Source organism: Rhinolophus sinicus, linkage group LG01, assembly GCF_036562045.2.
Source record: "Rhinolophus sinicus isolate RSC01 linkage group LG01, ASM3656204v1, whole genome shotgun sequence".
NCBI classification, from domain to species: Eukaryota; Metazoa; Chordata; class Mammalia; order Chiroptera; family Rhinolophidae; genus Rhinolophus; species Rhinolophus sinicus.
In genome coordinates, this window is record NC_133751.1 from 209597438 (window position 1) to 209606173 (window position 8736).

At 43.3% G+C, this 8736-nt stretch overlaps 1 pseudogene; it reads right to left on the minus strand.

Moving 5' to 3' along the window:
- Positions 1-1212: 1212 nt before the first annotated feature.
- Positions 1213-1982, minus strand: LOC109449468 (large ribosomal subunit protein uL30; annotated as a pseudogene).
- Positions 1983-8736: the final 6754 nt, after the last annotated feature.

The following is an 8736-nucleotide window of genomic DNA, read 5'->3' on the forward strand; positions in this document are numbered from 1 at the left end:
CATTTTTCACATACTTGGTTAAGTTTATTCCTAGGTATTTTATTCTTTTTGCTGCAATTGCAAAAGTAATTGCTTTTTCTATTTCTTTTTCTGAGATTTCATTGTTAGTATATAGGAATGCAATGGACTTTTGTATGTTGATTTTGTAGCCAGCCACTTTACTGTATTTGTTGATTGTTTCTAACAGCTTTTTGGTGGAGTCTTTAGGGCTCTCATCAACTATTTGTTTGAATATACTCTCTGTTCCCTTCTCTCTTTCTTCTCCTTCTGGTATGCCCATTATTCTTATATTGCTCTTTCTGATGGAGTCAGAAACTTCTTGTAGAGTTCTTTCATTTCTTTTAAGTCTCGAGGCTCTTTCTTCTTCCATCCGGATCATTTCCAGGTTTCTGTCTTCGATGTCACTGATTCTTTCCTCCATCTGGTCAACTCTACTACCTAAGCTGGCTATTTCATTCTTCATTTCTTCTATTGAGTTCTTGATGTCCAGAAATTCCATTTGGTTCTTTTTAAAAATTTCAATCTCTTTGGTAAAATGTTCATGTTGTTCTTTGATTGTGTTTCTGAGTTCATTAAACTGCCTTTCTCTGTTTTCTTGCATCTCATTGAGTTTTTTCAGAACTGTAATCTTGAATTCTCTGTCATTTAAGTCACATATTTCCCTATCTTTAAGTTCATTTTCTGGAGACTTTTCATTTTCTTTCTGAGCTATCTTGTTGCCTTGGTTATTCATGGCAATTAATGATTTATTATTTCTCTTCCTAGACATCTACTGGAGTGGGTTCTACAACAGGTTGATAGGAAGAGGTTTTTCTTTTGTTTTCCCATACGTGTTGGTAGAATGTTTTATTTTTCTCTCTGACTGCAGCCCTTTTTTCTCTCACACACTATAGTGTTATGTTTTCTCTGCACTATTCCAGCTTCTCACACCATGGGGCGATTCCTTGGAAGGCAGGCTTCTCCTCTGTGAACAGTTCACTTGGGACATAGGGTACCGCATCCCTGTGGGGATGTGGAGAGCTTTTGAAGTTCCAAAGCTCCTCCTGCACCAGATTCAGAGCCCGTGTGTTTCAGCAGTTCTGTTTACTCCTGCAGGGATCCGCACAGATAGGTGGGCACAGGGCGGGTGGGTTGTGAGAGGTGGCCCAGAGCAACAGCGGAGACCACCAACACAGCTGGTCCCGCTTCCACAGCTCCCTCCCTGGTTTTTTTTTTTTCAATTTGAAAAGTCACTGTTTATTTTATTAACTGACCAAATTACAAAAATACCTATGGTAGATACCTTAGTTCATCCTCCTAATAAGCCTGTTGATCTGGTTTTCCCTGTTGCCAGCATCTCCCCCTTCCACAAAGTGGGTGGTCTTTTTCCACCTTGTGGAGAAGATAATTTGAAGGGCCACAAGAAGTTATTTGCTTGTTTGAAGCGTTTTCCAACAGTATAGATCTCATGAATCAGATCCTCCACGCAGATGTTGCCATATTTACCAAGAGATTGAGCAATCAATGTGTTACCTGTCAGGGCAATTCGCTGTTTGTTGATTTTGCCATAACCACGCTTGTAGATCAATTCATTTACTGATTTCATGTTTGGGTACCCCCATGCGATGTATGGTTCCACAATGCTCAGCATGTTAATGGAAGCCTTGTTGAGTTTGACAAAGGTGTCACTGAAGATCTGGCGAAGGCGAAGAAGCTGCAGCACCTTCCGGACCTTTGGGCTCACACCATGGATGCCTGATCCTGATGACAAATGCCAATTTGGGTTCCGCAGGTACATAGAAGTTGCCGGCTTTTCTTGCCATCCTCGCCATCCAAATCTCAGTCCTGTACATCTGCCTATATTCTTTGTGGTAGTGCTTCACTTTTTCATAGATAAGCTTCCTTCTCACCTTTCGAAGCATCTTTTGGGCAAACTTCTTCCTCAGGCACTTGATCTTCAGCTCTGCAAAATTCCTCCGCTTTTTCTTAAGGGTTTGTGGCATGCAGGAACCTTCTTCTTCTCTTCTGCACCCTCCGTGGTACCGGCCGGAAAAGAAAAACCCAGCTCCCTCCCCTTTGCCAGAATTAGTTGAGCTGTGAATCTGTGTCTTCGGACCACAGTTTTCAGAACTGGAAATATTCTGTTCTTCTGATCTGACACCGCTACTGTTCCACTTCTAGCACTGGGCAGGTGGGGGTGGGGCGAGTTCTGGGAGGGTAGGGAGGGGGCGACTAGTCTCAGTGCCTAAGACTTCCGTTCTGTGCGGCAGTGAGGGCTTAAACCACCATTTTCAGCCTTCTTCCCTCAGTCTTTTCTCCGAGGTCTCTGCCGTGAGCGTTGGGTTCAGCCGTGTTATATGCTGCCCCCTCAGCCCTGTGGGCCATAAGCGGAGCCCTAGCAGTCTGAGTTCTTCCCTCTCCCGCAGCTGCGGTAGTTCCGGGAAGCAGCGAGCTCAGAGCACTGAGCTAGGTCTGCGTCCTGCGCCCGCGTGGCTCCGTCACCGCACTTCTCCCTTCCCTCCTCCCCTGCTCGCGCAATTTGCCCACCTTTAGGTGAATTCAGTAGTGGGACTCTTTGTCTTGCCTGTCTGCTGTGCAGGGAGTCCTTTGTAGAGTTACAGTTGTTTGATTTGTTGTAAATTCCAGGGGAGATTTCCAGAGGCTCACCTCAAGCCGCCATTTTTATGACATCACCTATTCTTTTTCAACATCTGGCAATTCTGACTCACTCTTTCTTCAAACTTTCTCAAGTAGACATTGTCCCATATCCTCCAAGTTCTTCTCCTACCCTTCTAATGATTTCTCCTAGGCATTCGGGTTCCTCATTGACTCATCGCTTAGATGCTGTTTCTCTAGTTTCTGATTCTTGATCTTCTTTTTTTATTCTGCAACTTCCACGTAGTCAAGCTAATCCAATAGTCTTGCCAATAGTCTCAAAATGCTGCAATCATTAATCATTTGATGCCCTTGTATTCAAATAATCAGTGCTTTGCAAATTGCTAACATTAATCTTCTATGCTGAATTTCAAGAGCCGGGCATTTCAAGTTATATGGTATGAAGAGTTCTGTTTGATGAATCTTTAAAAGTAACTTCTTTAACAATAAGAAAATGAACAACCCTATTTAAAAAAAGGCAAAAGGTTTGAAAAGGCAGCTCACACACAAAAAAATGGAAAATAAGCATTTCAAACGATAATCCGTATATGTTATTAGGGAATTGAAAATTAAAACAATAATGAGATACCACTACACACCTATGAGAATAGCCAAAATCCAGAATAACAACAGCACCAAATATTGCAAGAATGTGGAGCAACAGGAATTTTTATTCATTGCTATTGGATATGCAAAATGATACAGCCACTTTGGAAGAGAGTTTGGCAGTTTCTTACAAAACTAAACATACACTTACCCTAATATACAGCAATTGTGTTCCTTAGTATTTACCCAAATGAGCTGAAAACTTATGCCCACATAAAAACTTGCACATGGATGTTTATAGCAGCTCTAATTATAATTGCCCAGACTTGGAAGTGACCAAGATGTCTTTCAGTAGTTGAGCGGATAAACTGTGGTGCATACAATAGAATACTATTTAACGCTAAAAGGAAATGAGTTATCAAGCCATGAAAAGACATGAAGGAACCTTAGATGGATACCACTAAGTGAAAGAAACCAATCTGAAAAGGCTACATATCTATGATTCCAATTCTATGACATTCTAGAAAAGGCAAAACTGCAGAAAGAATAAAAAGATTCAGTGGGTGCCAAGGATTGAGGCGAGTGATGAATAGGCAGAGCACAGTGTTTTAGGGCAGTGAAACCACGCTGTATGGTACCCTAATGGTGGGTACAGGTCATTATACATTTGTCCAAATCCACAGCATACATGACACCAAGAGTAAACCCTAATATGAACATGGTCTTTTGGTGATAATGATGTGTCAATGTAGATTCATCGATTATAACAAGGTTAACACTCTACTGCGAATATTGATAGCGGAGGAGGCTGTAAGTGTGGGGAAAGTGAGCAGGAACTATATGGGAATCTTCTTTATTTAAAAAAATGCCTTCAGGGCAGCCGGTTGGCTCAATTGGTTAGAGCACAGTGCTCATAACACCAATGTCACTGGTTTGATTCCCACAAGGGCCAGTGAGCTGCGCCCTCCACAACTAGATTGAAAACAATGACTTGAATTTGAGCTGAGCTGCATCTTCCACAACTAGATTGAAAAAACAACAACAGCTTGACTTGGAGCTGATGGATCGTGGAAAAACACACTGTTGCCCATTATTCCGCAGTAAAGTTTTTTAAAAAATTTAAAAAATTAAAAAGTGCCTTCAATTACAAAAAGCTGAATGTCATAAAATTTTTGAAGTGATCCAGTCATTCCTCCCCTAAAAATCAGAAATTTACAAGGATGTCCATTATAGCATTATTTGTAAGAACAAATAATTGGAAACAACATATGTGGCTAAAAAATAGGGGAATATGGATACATTACAAACATATATAATACACAATATCATGCGATCTTTGAAAATAATCTTTCTGTAGAATATTTAATGATTTGGGGGAGTTATCATAGTATAGCCTTAAGGGAAAATACAATATTTAATCTATACAACAAGATTTTGTAAAAACTCCTTCCCTTGGGAAAGGGTTTGGAAGATGAGGGATAAGGGAGAGAGAGATATTTAATTTTTATTTTACATGTTTTGTAATATTGTGAGTTTTTTTTACTTTGTGTAGGGATTATGTTTATGATAAAAAAATGTATAAAGAACTCAAATAAAAAAATAAAATTCCATTATAAAAAACAAAAACAGCATTTATAAAGCCTATATGGCTTCTACTAATACTCCCCAAAATAGAGGTTGTAAGTAAGTACTCAAACACAGTGGACGGAAAAAATATCTGTATGCACAGCAGAATAATCCCAATAATGTAAAAACACATATATTATAGATATCCAAGTGGAAAAAAGTCCATGAAGAAATATATAGTAGTTAATGATTTTTCTCAGGTAGTGGAATTAGAGGTGAGTTTTCCTTTACATTTTTTGTATTTCCACTTTTTTTGCAAAAAGCATATATTTTATTATGAGGGAGAAAAAAAGCTGTAAAGAATAAAAATTCTCTTAACTGACTTTCTCTGATACTATGGCCAGGCCACCCAGAAAGAACCAAAATGCCGGAATGAGTACGTGGATCTACCCTGATTGCTGCAATAACCGTCTTGTGAGAAGTCACCACTCCCCTCTCCGTTGCACATCTGAGGCCACTCTCTGGCTCAGGACCGGCAGGAAGCATTCCCAAAGCCAGTAAGAAGAGTCACCAAAGCTGAATGTCACTTCCTAGATCATCAGACAGCTCCCCGGGACAGACTGTCTCTCCTACTCACCATCATTGCTGACTGTTGCCATCCTAGCACCTTCAGTCTGCTCCCTGAGATGTCTCATCTGAAATTCCCATAGTGTTGGAATGGCATCACTAGCATTGTGTCTGTATTTAAGATTCAACAAAGCAAAGGAAAGGGAAGGCATGGCTCTCGTGATTACCCCTAAATCTCAGCTACTAAATCTACAGTACTATAGTGCTCGCTTAGGCAGCACATACACTAAAATCTACAGTACTATAGGAGAAGCTTATTTTCATCCTCGGAGTCTTTTCCCATTCCCATCCCTTTCCCTCCACCCGCATTTCGCTTGTCCAGGGCCCTCCATATTGGGTATGGCCAATATAGCGATAATAGAAAGACTTAATTAAGGAGCTCAACTCATGGAAATTAAAACAGGTTTTGTTTTAATCCATAGCTTTTCCCCTGCCCACCTGCGTTAGAGCCCCTTAGTAATACCTTGGCCAGATTCCAGACTATTTCTGTCATTCTAAGTTACACTGAAGTGGTCCTATTTGGGTGTTTAAAAGCTAGTGTTGTTAATGTTAAAGGTTCAAATCTAGACATAATTCAAAATGTGTTTCTTCCACTTTTTGCATTCACTAAACCAGTCTGTAATTCTGGGAAGTGCGTTCTGCTTTTCATGTACCCTCTCCGTCCCCTGTCTCTTCAAACTCTTTCCCTCCCTTCAGGTTCTCTCTAGAACCCCAGTAGTTCTCAGCCTTGACTGCACATTGGAATCATCTGGGAGTTTTAAAACTACCGGTACCTGGGTCCACCCCCAGAGAGCCTGGTTTAATTGCTCTGGAGGGAAGGCCTGGGTATAAGGATTTTTCAGAGCCCCTCAGGTGATTCTGTTATGAAGAACAATTGCTGAGAACAATTGCTGGCCATGTTTGCAGACACTCACCGCAGAGAAGAGAGCCAGGAGGGGGATGCTGTTTAGGTGAATGGTAGTGGGGAGGGGACCTGGGCTGATTCCTGCAAGTCCTTTCTGATGCTGCTGGGCGCTGCTGGTATGTAAGGTCCATACAGTATGTATATTGGTTTCTTTGGAGGGGTAGGACTGTGGGATCAGCGTAATCCCAGCTCTGTCCCCCAGTGCTGAGCCCCTCCCACAATAGTATATACCCTCTAAACCCTTCTCTTAGATGGAATCATGTGGGGAGCCATGGTTTCTTGCAGTCCTGAACCTTGCAGACTGGCTCGGTTTCTGCCCCCATAACATTGTCTCTGCCTTATCTGAGAAGCGCCTAACGGCTGCTGAGGAATGTGGTGAAAACGGCCAGTTCCCAGACACAGAAGACTAAGGGCTTTCTGGACAATTGGTAGGTTCTGTCTCCTTGAGATATTTACTTTTGTGAGTTTCAGTGACCTTGTATCTTCTATGTCAAAGTAAGGTTGAGGCTGGAAAGATTTACTTTCACTGAGATAATGCATATCTTCTTCGTTTAACTGCACGTACTCAAACTGTATATATTGGTTAGAGATAATTAACTCAGGGCTTCAGCATGACTGAAGACCGGCCGCATTAGCATTTGTGTGTGTCTTTTATTTCATTCCCACTCCCCCATTCAGGTACTGATCGACTCGTGGCGGCTGACCCGTCACAGAATCAAATGGCTTGAATCCTACCCTCACCATGGTTCTCTTCCACATGAACCAATTCTCTTTGGAATGCTTAAGGGCCACGGAGAATTGGAATAATATGGGGGTGACTTTAAATTTTTCTGAGGCATCATAATAATAATAACAATCAATAGCATCATTCTGGGGACAGAGCCAGGAGTGCAGTTCCAGACTCTCAGCCTCACGTGGAAAGGTGCTGCCTCAGGTAGTAAATGGCCTCAACTGTGATTGGATGGCCATCAGCTGTGGCTAGTTGGCCGTCAGCTTTAACCAGTGAGCCATTGGCCACTAATATAACTGCTGTGGCTACACTAGCAGAAAATGGGGGCTAGCAAGAAGATGGTGGCTGAGCTAGCAAGAGCGGATTGCAGCTAGCAAGTGAGGTTGGTTGGCAGAGACAAGTGGACAGTGGGTTGCAGACAGCATGGCTCCTGCTTCCTGTGTCTCCAACCCAGCCACCAGCGAGAGTATAGTGGTATGACTCCCCTATCCATGGCTCCGTGAGTATTGGTTTTTGGCCTCACCATGTGCTGCGTTCTTATGTGCGGAGTGGGACCAGAGACCCCGCAGGCCACCCTGCATGACAAATGGCATAGCGAGCAGGGTATGGCACCAGCCAAAGCTCTCTGAAGGGCGGTGGAGCAGTTCCTGCGTATGAACACAGTTTCAGGAAGACCAGGAGGAGCAGCTGCTGGAGAGCTGGACCCCTGTGGAGGGGTGGGAAGACGTGGACGTTTCCCCAGCCAGCATAGGCCACAGACAGCGAAGGTCATTGCGGCCCTGTGGACTGGGAAGTGCTTGCTGAGGCCCTCACCCCCTTGTTGGGGAGGACTTGGAACCCTCACCCTGTGGGGAGGGCACACATTGTGAGGCTAGTGCACAGCCCTGGCGAATGACCCTGGACTATGGGGAATGGGCTCCATTCCTAATTTAATGGACCGCTTTACTGTTTGCTTAGGAACTTACCACCATGTAGTGGAACCAGTGGATATTTACTATTCTGTCTCGACCGGCCGCCGTCAAGAATATGTAAAAATCCTGGCTTTGCCCAGGAAGTTGGGCTGTGCCCAGAGAGTGGCAGTGCCCTGAGAGCCCTGGCTGAGTCCAGGAATTCTGGCTGTGCCCAGAGAGAGTGGCAGTGCCCTGAGAGCCCTGGCTGTGTCCAGGAATTCTGGCTGTGCACAGAGCGCAGTGTGGCGGAGTGTGGATTGCGGATTTGGTGGTTCCTGCTTCCTGTGTCTCCAACCCAGCTGCCAGTGAGAGTACAGTGGTATGACTTCCCTACCTATGGCACCGTGGGTGTTCCTTTTTGGCCTCACCATGTCCTGCGTTCTTGTGTGGGGAGCGGGAGCAGAGACCCTGCATAACTCCCTACATGACGATCATGTTATTCAGCACCTGGATTTGTGCCAAGAATTATAGTGGTTATTTTATATGTTTTCTTATTTAACGCACAATCCTGCCAAGAGGTGTTAATCCCCATTTTATAAATGAGGAAACTAAGAATCGGAGAAGTTTCATAGCTTACCCAGCATAAAAGAGTAACTCATAAAAGAGTAACAGAGTTGAAATTCAGATCTGACTCCAAAGCCACAGACTCTTAATCATTCTCTTCTACCTGAGCTCAGTTCCTTGTACGGCGTAAACGTTTAACACATTACCTCCCTTAAACAATGCAGCTGCGCTTTACTGAGGGCTTCTTGCGACATAATTCAAAGAGGGAACTGATG